This window comes from Papilio polytes, unplaced genomic scaffold (genome assembly GCF_000836215.1).
Source record: "Papilio polytes unplaced genomic scaffold, Ppol_1.0 DF824135.1, whole genome shotgun sequence".
NCBI classification, from domain to species: domain Eukaryota; kingdom Metazoa; phylum Arthropoda; class Insecta; order Lepidoptera; family Papilionidae; genus Papilio; species Papilio polytes.
In genome coordinates this window covers 556,856-569,417 of record NW_013525069.1, presented here as the reverse complement: position 1 = coordinate 569,417, position 12,562 = coordinate 556,856, and the positions used below count along the sequence as shown (strand labels likewise).

The 12,562-nt window shown below is 31.8% G+C and overlaps 1 long non-coding RNA gene and 1 other non-coding gene across 2 annotated transcripts in view; both read right to left on the bottom strand.

The window, feature by feature from the left end:
* LOC106099338 overlaps positions 1-4,686 on the bottom strand; it is a 112,680-nt gene extending 107,994 nt beyond the window's left edge. The window contains exons 1-3 of the long non-coding RNA XR_001225373.1: positions 4,535-4,686; positions 4,278-4,463; positions 3,971-4,110 (exon numbers count right to left, since the gene is read on the bottom strand). This is a non-coding gene — a long non-coding RNA (uncharacterized LOC106099338). The remainder of the gene's footprint in view (positions 1-3,970; positions 4,111-4,277; positions 4,464-4,534) is intronic.
* Positions 4,687-8,400: 3,714 nt separating this feature from the next.
* On the bottom strand, positions 8,401-8,473 carry Trnaf-gaa. Its single transcript has one exon. It is a non-coding gene; the product is annotated as a tRNA-Phe (tRNA).
* Between the last annotated feature and the right edge of the window lie 4,089 nt (positions 8,474-12,562).

The following is a 12,562-nucleotide window of genomic DNA, read 5'->3' as shown; positions in this document are numbered from 1 at the left end:
AAGTGTCCTCGTCCTTATTTATCTATTCCCATTACATTTTCGGACAAAAGACGTGGAGTGTTTAGTTGTTGGCCGAGGAGACCGACACGCGGACAAACATACAGTTCCCACGACTATACCAATTATATGTTTACTTACGTCACTGCTATCGTTCTGCTCTTGTATTTTTATAATACAAATTGTTTAACCCTTAAATGCTTACGGTTATATAGAACGTTGAGCAAAAAATATGAATTTGGATGCTAATTTTTTTTACTCCTTTTCCTTTAATTTTACACAATCTTGTATTAAATGTGATTTTCACAAGGTTTGAAAAAAATTACTCATTTAATTAAACAAATCTATGCTATTATAATAAAGCGTAAACACACACTTCTTTGTTGCCTAAGATCTCAGCAATTACACCATATTTTTGATTAGTTCTTCTTTTAATAAAAAGCCCTACACTTACGTCACGCTTTAGGCTATATATTTTCACGCCATTAAGCTTAGGGGGTAAATATTTTGGATAAAAATCCTAACGTGGGAACGAGACCATAAGTTGCTGCCAACATCAAGGCAGCAATTTTCATTTGTGCATTTGAATTTTGATATTTCATGCGGATGAAGCCGCACTGGAACAGCTAGGAAGTTATAAAAAAGCATTACAATTGAAAACAATGCAATAAATTAATTTGTTATAGGTGTAATATTTTTTTTCTACAATCATTGTTGAAGTGTTTGATTTAATTTAAATTAAAATTCAAACTGCAACCGCAAATAAAACTTAATGTATTTATAATCAGAGATTATCTTGGTTAGTTTTGATAAAACAAAAAATAGACAAAACAATAGTGTACTGTGGAATTATTAGCAAAAGCATCGTTTTATCTAAATCGATAACATTATTAATTTTGTAGATATCAACAATAATATCTTTTGATCAGTAATCTTTTCAGTCACGCATCAAGATAATAACGTACATGATATACGTAATAAAGATCGATTTAAAATCATTAATGTAAACAATTTACTATTAATAGTAAGCAAGAATTCTAACATCTATCATGATTTGGATAACAGGGAACATTTTACATTGCGATAACTGAAATTTTCGTAAGAAAAACATTTTGTTTTTTAATAATTAAATTGCTTTAGTACACTAAATATTATTAAATTGGTCTTAGTAATGATAATTGGGGAAAAACTAGAGCTTATCGGGTTTTTTTAATTTTAATTTTAATATGAAAATTTATTCAGTAACTGTAGGAACTTAGTAAACCATTACTGTCCCATTTCAGTAAACTCTAATTCAAAATATATAATTTAATTTATTATTAATCTGAATTATAATTGACATAGAAGACGTACAGAATTTCACCGGCAGCTCTTGAGGACAATCAAATCGAAATATCTGAACAGAGATAAACGTTAAAAGTGAATCGTTCATACGATAACGTACTAATGAGTGCTCGTTCAATGCGCACTTATCTTGATGAGACAGTTGAAGTGAGGCCACGCCATTAATTCCATATAAATAATAACATCATTACGTTAAAGTCGGACCACCCAAAATCATCACCTCGTCTCCGTGTACATTATACATCGATCGTAAACTATAGAGATAAGAAAGAAAATGAAGGAAAATGTGAATCGAAAAATTAAGAGAAATCGACGGTCGCGATGGTAATTGTAGTGTTCGGCTTGTCTGCAATTTGCATACGATATGAGGCGCTAATGGATGTAAGATACGATTTTTCTGAATATTTTGTATGTGAGCAAGCACAATCACTATTAGCATAGATAACATCCAATGAAGTGAATAAGATGTACCATTTTAAATGCAACTTTAAATGTATTTTTAGAAAAGTATTCCGCGCGTGATACAAATAGACAAAGAGTAAAAATACATATGCACTATGAAGATTTTTGATTTACTACACATTTAATAATTAGTAACTAACATTGAGTATGTAACTGTAAAACTTTTAATATAGCGATCGACTCGAAAATTCAAAAGTGTGCTACTTAATTTTGATATTGAGTATAAATTGGATAAACCTCATGTACAATTTAATAATGTGATTCTTGGGATCAATATTTCGATACCGGTAGCAGACCCTGATCCGTGTATCGTAAATTGTGATTATAAAAACATGTTTGGCTAGCTGTTCCCGTGCGACTTCATCCGCATAAATTTATGAAAATTTAATTTTATTGTTGACATGACGATGACAAACCATGGCAACCTTGATGTTGGCAGCAGCTTATGGTCACTTTCCCACATTAGGGTTTTTATCCTAAATATTTACCCCCTAAGTTTAATGGCGTGAAAATATATAGCCTAAAGCGTGACGTAAGTGTAGACCTTTTTATTAAAGAGAATTATTCAAAAATATGCTGTAATTGCTGACATCTTAGGCAACAAAGAAGTGTGTGTTTACGCTTTATTTTAATAGTATAGATAGTACAGATAAAAGATGCGCACGCGTCTAACAGCGGTCGATGTACATGTTTTGTATTAACAAAATATAAGACAGATGTTGCACGCGACTTCGTTCGCGTCAAATTTAAAAAAAAAGTCTAAAAAGTTTAAAAAGAAGAAAAAGAATATAGCCTATGTTACTCATTGATAATTTAGCTTTTTAATGGTGATAGTATTTTTTAAATCGTCCCAGTATTTTTGAGTTCTTTCAATACATAAAAAATACAATTATTTCCTCTTTACAATATTAGTTTTGATATAGCATTATGTGATTTTCTATCTTTAAATTATTTTGAATATTTAAATTCCACAGCAATCAAACTTAGTGGTAAATTATGCCAATGGAACGCTTTATTTCAATATTACTAATTGGACTACCGATTTTGTTTTATTACGTTTTCTATGAAACTGCAGGCGACGAACGACCGATAGCTTTTATTCCGTTAATTGCAGACTAACTGATAATTCACTTAATTTTGTTTATAAATTTTTGCGATATAATGCAATTTTTTACGAATCAAACTCCAGTATAATAGCATTAAAGGCAATAATTATTTCCACGTATAAATAATAAGCATTAAACATTTTGATACGAATTATTCCGCGCGTAAAGCAGTAGTAAGTCTGTATGAACAAACACGTCTTGTCGGTCACGAACCGACTGACGAACAAATAATTTAAACTGAACGATAAAACAAACGCCTCGTGAAAGCAATTTGAAACTAAATTACAATTTCTTTAAACATTGAAAGATATTTTGTAATTTCTATGTTCTCTGTGCGATCCTGTACCAATAAGCAGTATATTTTTATGTATTTTAGTAATAAATACATATCCTGTTTATAGATTAACTGCCATTATTTAATTTTGAATAACCCAGGAATTCTATTAATTTCATAACAAAGAATTTCTACACCTTCATATATAATTTACAAAATTAAATAATTGTACTTATCAAGTAAGGAGGTATAAAGTTTTAAATGCTGGCAGAAAATACTATCTTTGTCTTTCCAGAATATAAAAATTATAGAGAGCATAACGTTTTACGTAGACCACACACAAGTTCTTGGTATTAATAGCAATAATTGTAGATGAATAATTCATAAGTACATTGTAACAATGTAAACACAGACAGATAATTTGTGAGCGAAGTTAATTTTCAGGTGTTGCAAAGTTGGCAGTCACGGCCGTAACTAAACGCCTGCATTTACATTCAAATTTAAATTGATGATGTCGGCCATCAACCGCTAGATGGCGCTAACAGAATAGGCTCAAATTGCATAAGAATTATATTATTTAAAACATAAAAGGACGTTAATTAATATTAATACGTTATAATTTGATTGTAAGACTGGCCATCAACAATACACCAAATTAAAAATATAATAAAAAAAAATTCTAGACTCGAAACAAAAGAGTGATACGTGATACGAAGTAACAACGTAATTGTGTGCTTTTATAATTCACTAGCTGAGTACAAATTATCAATATTTAGGAAAAAATTACTTGCCAATCACTACACTGGAGCTGAGCACTATACTTTCCCTTGCAGAATCTAATTTTTATTTCTTCCACTTGTATGGATATATCATATGAATTCTAGAATACTTCTTCAGAGATTCTTATGTATTAACTGTTTTTGAAATCTAGAAAAAAAAACACACATTACATTTTGCTTTTCTAATGTTTTTTCCTTCTGTTAATAAAACATTATCACAATCTTTTTGTTTTTACGGACTAACAAAATATACAGATAATTTAATAAATCTTACATAAAATATACGACAAAATATTCTAAATTTAACTTACATACCTTTTACTTGTAGAAATATTCAGTTATAGTGTATAACAGTTTATGTAGTCGTATCACTATTATAAAACTGCACATTTATTAACAATCTTTGAGGTTATGTTCATTCATATTGTCGTTTAATCTTTTAGCTGGATCCGCGACATGATTTGCCTGTTAATTCACTAATTTCATAATACTTCTTATCACCTGCAATATGTAAACTATTACACTTAATTTTTATTACGAAATATAGCAAAATAAATTGTTCTTATACTTACAGTTTTGCTGTCACAAATTTATGATAGCGAATAAATCAAAAATGATGCATTATCCAACAATGATTTAAAATCTAAAACTAAATTTACACTTACTGCACTTACAATAGAAAAGGAATTAAAATCTCCCATCGCATTTGAATTTAATTTGACATCTTCCAAATTCTTGTGCAAGAGTGCCATAGATTATAAAAATTCTGCGCATGAAGTGGCAGCATTGCGTGAATCGATTACGATTAGTACTTTTTAAATTATTTTCTTTATATTGTGATCATTGTATTAACATTTTTTTTACCTCTTGTCACACAAATAAAGTTTATGTTATTCTTTGCATGCAGAAATAAAATTATTGAAAACGTTAAAATTCAAATTGAAAATTGACAAGGAAGATCTGTCGCAGTTTTAGCTTTAAGAAAACACTCTTTTTTGGTGCTTTTGGTGGTAGATTTTGTCCCTTTTTCGCTTGACGTTTTTTTCCAGTATTTACCGCCTAAGTTTAATAACTTGAAAATATATAGCCTAAAGCGTGTTTTGATGTAGGGCTTTTTTATGAAAGTACCCTAGCAAAAATCATAACATTTAATTAAAGAAATCCCTTTAAGATGAAACGTGTGGTCGGTTAACGGTACAATTGTAAGGATCTAGTTACTATCATGACAGATGAGGTCCTAGTTAGTACCGAACACAATATAAACAGCTATTAGCAACGCACCCGTCACGGTGTTCAGAGGAGCCGCTTCCATGTCATTATTTCTTTTTACTATTAATTATTATTCGAAATCGTATGAAATTAGCATACAATATAACCTCTTCGGAGCAGTGGCGCCGCCACGCCCACGCGACTACACCTCGAAATTAAAACAGCGCCTTGTCTGTCCAAGCGCGTTATCAATTTGTAGGAATTTCAGGTTAATTTATGTCTGGATTATAATGTGATATGGTTCTAAGACGCGTTGAAAAGTTGCCTATAATTGATGACGAAAACGGGTTATACCTCTTTAGCATATTATCATCCATTTTGTTACTCAACATATAAATTAATTAGATTTACCGTAAAATTTATGCCCGATATATTAACACGTTAATGTAGTATTACATTAGACAGAACACACGGTCCAGTCTATTAATTTCAACAATTTTGTTCATATTAAACGGCTAATAAAATCTTTACAAATCAGGTGTTTAAAATACTACATGGCATAGTTCGTTAAAAACGAGATAAAGATTAGGTATTCGCTGTCTCAAGTAGGTAATTTATTATAATACTTAAGCGTGCTCGATTATACAGGCAGCAACAATTAGTGGGTATTGAGTTACGCGGGTAATATAGCTTATTTAATAGCCGATGATGGCCTGTAATTATTTTCGTTGCCGTAAGTAGTGTGCCTCCGTGTGAATAAATCGACCGGGATGTTCCTTAGGAACTATTTTAATGCCAACCTTCGTGTTGGTAGTTATGATACATGCAATTAATACATAATTCATAGGATAATGGTTAAGATAAAATATCTATCCACTTAAATTAATTAAACAGAAAACAAGCGGGAAACTCACATACATATAGACTGGACATGAATAAAAATATTCAGTTACTCAAAGTATGTAACATCGCAAAAACTTTAATAACTTAGTTACCAACTTATATTAACATATTTTATATAGTTCAAGTATTAAAATTGTCAGATTTTGTTATTAAAAAAAATAAGTAAATAGGTAGGTACTTTAAAATAAATCAGTTAATACGTCACTCCGTCTACCTAATCGCTCCGACGTTTTACAATGTGCAGTCGGTAGGGTACTGTAAGTTTTAGATTGAATTAGAGTAAAATTGACATATGAACTAAAAAAGTGAAAAGATTCAAACAATTGTCAAGACAGTGCAAATGTTACGTGCAAAGTAATTAACGCGTTACAACCGCCGCCATCACTGACGATTCTGTTGGTAACGTCACATTGGAAATATTACGTGATGGGGAACAAATGGAAAATAGTATTAAAGTTTACATGAATGCGACCAAGACCAAGTTGGATTGGTTGGTTTCAATTTGCAGAGTATCGAATCCTTCAATTTCTTCGATGGTATCACGTGAGTATGTTACTCATATTTTGACAAAGTTACCTATGTTTTAAGAATACTAATTACATTCGGTTAATGTACTTTATTTTTGTAGGTACAAGCAGGGAGCGATGACTGAGATTACAGATGATAGTTATTTAGAGAACCAAAACCCGGTGCGTCGTCCCCACGGGAGTAAATAAGGTAGGGGAGATGATGATGATGACATTAACACTTGAATTTTTATTATACTAAGATTTTTCTTATATATTTTAACATGTATTTGATTATCCGTTTGTTTTATCTCAAAAAGATTTTGTATCATTTGACGTCAAAAACTTTTTGCATACTAAATCTTCTGAATTATGCAGATTAAGCATAAAGTTCAGGGTCTACGACGTATGTCGGACAAATCCTCGTCTTAAGATAAGAAAGTAAAACATTCTTTTTAAATGTAACACATTTTAGTTTGACAAATTGCATTACATATTACGTGGCCATTTTTGATGCGTTTTTGGTGCATATTGTGAAGATTTTTGATATCGATAAGTATTCAATTGTTTCATGTCGCCCAATTGTATCTCTGTAGTCAAAATATAAGACGGGAAATTGTATTTCTGTCAAATGTGTTAAGCAATATCATTTGTTGCATCTGCAATACAAAATAACAAAACCTTTGGTAAATCATATTCATTGCATTCTTTATCGTCCATTTATCCAATCCACACTTGCAAGGAAATAAATAACGAAATAAAGGCAGGTAATAGCATAGCGTGGCTCATCTCGCGAACTTCTAATTGAAATAAGTTTCATTGAACACGGCGTGGTGTAGTAATTACCGTTTAACAATTTGATTCATTGCTCGCCAGTACTGAAGTACTGGTATCTGTGGACTGAGAAAATAACTGGCATGAGATTTAATTAAGTGAGAATTGATTGTAATTGTTACGTTTATTTGTGCCGTGATTTATGCATTCACAATTATGAGAGACTAGATGTTGCTTGGGACTTCTCCTGCGTGAAATAAAAAAAAAATATAGCCTATATAATTCACAGATAAAGTACCTTTCTACTGGTGTAAGAATTTTTGGAATCTGTCCAGTAGTTTTTACGTTAATCGAAGTTACACAAACATCCAAAAATACAAATCGTTCCTCTTTATAATATTATAGTATAGATATATGTAGATAGATATCGACTTTTTTAACATAGGTAGACAATGATGGACTGGTGGTACCGACAAACCATGTATGCCGCTCGTCTTATGAGGTCGCTCGTCTCCTAGGTTAATCTTTTTCTGTGATTATCTTTTCAGCAATCTTTATTTCGATATATTACTTCTATAACCCGTGGACAAGTAGTTAATGTTTTAATATCAATTGTCTTACACGCGAGGAAATCCCCGGTTTCGTTTATTTATTTTTAATGTTGGTATTTCCATTGAAATGGTCCTTAACTTAACAATAAAATAAAACGGCTCTTTGTTACAAAAATGTAATAAAAGTAATGAAACGTTACATGTGACTCAAGGTTCTGTTTTGAAAAGAAGAAATGTTTTAAAAATGTGTTTTGTTATTAACTAGTTTTCGCCCGCGACTTCTTCGGCTTGGAATTAAAATAAACAAACGTAAATAGCCTATGTATTCTTCCAGACTATCGTCTCCATCTACACCGAAATCCGTTCAGCCGTTTAGGCTACAAGCTCTAACAAACATCCATCCATCCATCTTAACTTTCGCATATATAATATTAGTATGAAGTATGACTAACTACTAAAGGACTAAAGGCAAGAAAAATAAAAAAAATAATATTCTGCCGAAACCCGGGATTGAACCGGGGACCTTTAGATCTTCAGTCTAACGCTCTCCCAACTGAGCTATTTCGGCTGATAAGAGTTAAATAAAATAATAAAATTACAAAAAAATATTAAGCATTCTCAAAAAAAATGTTATTTTTTTCTTTGCCAATTCTTTTCACGATAGGGAAAGAAAGTTATTATATTTATGTTTTAAATTATGTCTTCATCTTGCCCCTTAGTCCAAGCAAATGTAAAAGTTAAAAAAATCTATTAATTTTGTACCGCATTCCTACAAAGACTTATCAATAAAAAGGATTACACGTAATACCAAATATACAAGTAAGATAATAAAACGGAAGAAAGGATCGAGAAAATTCCTTCTTTAATCCAAGTTAACGTTATAGATAATAACATTGAATGTAGATAATCGAACGCTAAGAGAACGTCGGGCTAATAACTTTGATTCGATTCGTTGCGTTAGAAAAAACAATCGGGTCCCGAGGAACACACAAGTCGGCCATAAAAGACCGCCACCCAGCAAATGCTACCTTTAATTTAGCCACGCATTTCTGTTACGCTCAATTTGTTCAACCCATAAAATGTTATCATTCGGGGAATGCTATTTCACGTTTGTCGTAACTACTTAAAACTTATTCTAAGAAACAAACATCACGTATTACGGATATAAGTTATTTCTATATTATTTTACACATGTTATTGGAATTATAATAGCTATGTCCTTATCCATATAACGTCTAACATGACTTTATTCCACACAAACTACGTTTTCATTCACGTTAAGATTTCAAGTCTAAAAACGGTATTTTTCGTTCCTCCTTATTAAGTTAGCATAGATTTTAATCAGTCGATCACCGTGTAACGGAATAATCGGTCCATTACCCTTCTAACTGCGCCACGCCCTCTAATTTGAAGGCGCCTGTCGAATTAAAGTTTTGTTTTTAGAAATACGACGCATTGCATTTTTTTATCATGAATAAGTACATACACAGTGTTGTAATATTATTAGGAGAGGATTAATTTTGTTTTTCTATTGAAAAAATGTAAAGTGTAAGTTTTAAGTATCTTTGCATTAAAAATATAATTGATTGTTAATTTATTAGAAATAATTTAAACATGACGTGCACCTATTTATAATTTTCGCAGATAAAAAATCATTAGAATGTTTCGTGATCATCATTCCTTGGAATTTTGTTTTGTATTTCAAATGTTATTAACATTTAAATCTCAGATTTGTCTATTTTTAAATGCTTGCAGAGGGTCCGAATGCGGCGATTGTTGGGTCAGTTAAAGGAGCAGTGACTGGCCAGGTCCCTTGCGATCGATTCTGGATAAAAAGCGCCCCAGGTAGCCGCATTAATTGACTATTAAACACGTATCGGCACAAAAAGACCGAGCAGAGCTTTAAAGACAATGAATTTCACCAGACTTGATAACTCAATTGAGAGCAGCTTGCGAAGAACAAAGCCATATGTGGAGTAGATCAACAAATAAATTTAATCAGGTATTTTTTTCATTATTAACATAAACAGGACAGATAAACATAAATGGAGCTAATCTCAAAGAGATAAGAAAATCAGTATTTTCGTTATAGTTTTTCACATATAACTCTAATGTATAAAAACAGTGCCATTCTTTAAATTCCGTTTGAAAGATACAGAGAGAAGAATATGCTTTTGTGTTAGTCACGGTTAAACTAGTAGTATAATAAACGTAATTTTAATTTTTATTTTTGACTCTAATTTTTTTTCTAGTGTAGAAATTAAAATGATTACTTTTGAATATCTTTAAATTTCTCTTGATATAATTGAGATGATGTTTTTGTAAAACAAGGTGCCTCCAAGGATTTGTTGTCCGTAACACATTTATCTTAGGCGGCGTCTTTAGTGTAAATGTCTGAATAATAACAGCTTAATATCGATACACCACAATTTACCTACACTGGAGGTACTCGCGAGAAGATTGAAGAATTTAAAATAAAGACATATTTAATGTTATACCGTACTTTATTTATCACGAAAATTTAAAGACAGTAACGGTACAGTACCTAATAAATGAGGGTCTAGTACCTTAATAAGAAATTGATACTTTTTTGTAAATAACTTATTTAAAACCAAATTTACTTCAAGTTTAATACTATCTTTCGGCCGCAACTCCGTTTGCATGTAATCAAAAACAACCAAAATAAGTAGCCTATGTTTTCTTCCGGACTATCCTCTACAACTATGCCAAATTTCATTGAGATTCGTTCAGCAGTTTAGGCTACGAACTCTAAGAAACATCCATTTATACTTTCGCATATATAATATTACTAGCTTTTGCCCGCGACTCCGTCCGCGTGGAATTAAAAAAACAAAAGGGAGCCTATGTTTTCTTCCAGACTATCATTTACATCTGTACCAAATTTCATTAAAATCTGCCGTTTAGGCTACAAACTCTATCATCCATCTAAACTTTCGCGTTTATAATATTAGTAAGATTGTAAGAGTATGATTTTGACAGAGTTTCTTTTAATTTAGAGTGTCAATCTTGTTATTGTTTTAGATTGTTCTAAATCATCAGTTAATAACTAGATGTTATATCCAAGTCACGTGTTGGTCACTGGCAGCCGTATCCATTACTAATCAATGGTCCTAATGACCTGATATAAATCTACAGTAATAGTCCTTTGGGGCGGCGCGGCGCGGGTTAAAAGGGGTATAATTGGGCAATTTTAAGGGTGCACAGTCACTTTAACTGGTTAAGGACTGGCCTCGGCGTGTCTAAATGTATAAATTTATTTTTTAATCATTATTTTCATTGATATCAAATTTTTTTAATTAAAAGTTTAATTTTTAAACATTAATAGTATTGCTACTGTCAAATCTATTAATTAATTAATTTCGTATTGTCGTTTAAATTTTTATTTTGTCGTCAAGCAAAAAGGGCCCTCTTTATTACATTTGCAATTATAAGAAAGCACTCGTATAAGGGAAAAACAAAAATCTCGCCTGGCAATAAGTCAAGCGAAGGCTTGCTATGGCCTTAACCCGCGCCGGCCCAAGGCGTGAAGGAATTCGAAAACAATGCTCCATCAAACTCGCAGGAGGCTGTTTTGTTGCTTTGCTACGTAACTGTCAACTTGCCCCTTACTGACCGACTAGTTAGCGATGGTAAATTTCATGAACAAGCTATGTATTTACAATCAGGAGGAATGAGTTGCTTTTTAGTAAGTTTTTTGTAATGCTTGTGATGATAGATTACATGGTGAAGTAACAGAACATTTTTTTTTCAATACATATTGCATGTGTTAGTATAAGTTTTATAATTCCGTCATATGAAGGTATGTTCTGCAATATATGGGGAGATTATAGAAGCATGGGAGGAGATGGGGATAAGGCGTAGGTAGAAATTGAGACCTGATGGTTCTGTGGAAGCATGCTGAGATTGCTCCCAATATTGCGAAATGAAATCACAATGTCTTTTTCTTCACATCGTCCCTATATATCTATCTATAAATAGTGCAAAACTTTTACTCAGTTATATGGAAGTTCATGCCGCATGGCAGTGTTTGCTAAAAATAATTTGGTACTCTTATTTCTTATTAAGTTACTTATGTTCCCGATGCTTATCTTTCCTTTTATGTATGTTTCAGGATGTATCCTATACGAGGGACTGAGTACTGAGAGTTGGACGATGCGGCATGGACTTACCTGAGCCTGTATTGCGGGTAAAAGTCATTTACTACTAGTATATATTACCTGTGTTCTAACCATAGGCTTACACTGCGGCAACATTTATACGTAAATCTATTATTATCACCAAATCTTTTTATTGTGTTTAAAAAGTATGTTTAAAATGGCTACGTTTTTTTTATTTCAATTATTTCACTTTAACGCCATCTACCGGTTAATACGAAAACTATAGAAAATGAATGGTCCTTTCACGGGAACGATTTGCTAGGAAGTGTTATAGTACATGTTTAGGAAAATAGATGGCGCTAATTTGTATTATAGTGATAGGAGACACCTCCGTGTAGATGTCACTGCAATTAGTTTTACTTCGTAGTTCATATATTATTATTATGATATTGAAAATAACACTATTATCAAAAGTACATAGCATGTTTGTTACTTGCCATTATATTCTTTCAAGTTTAAATTTTTAACCATAAACATAA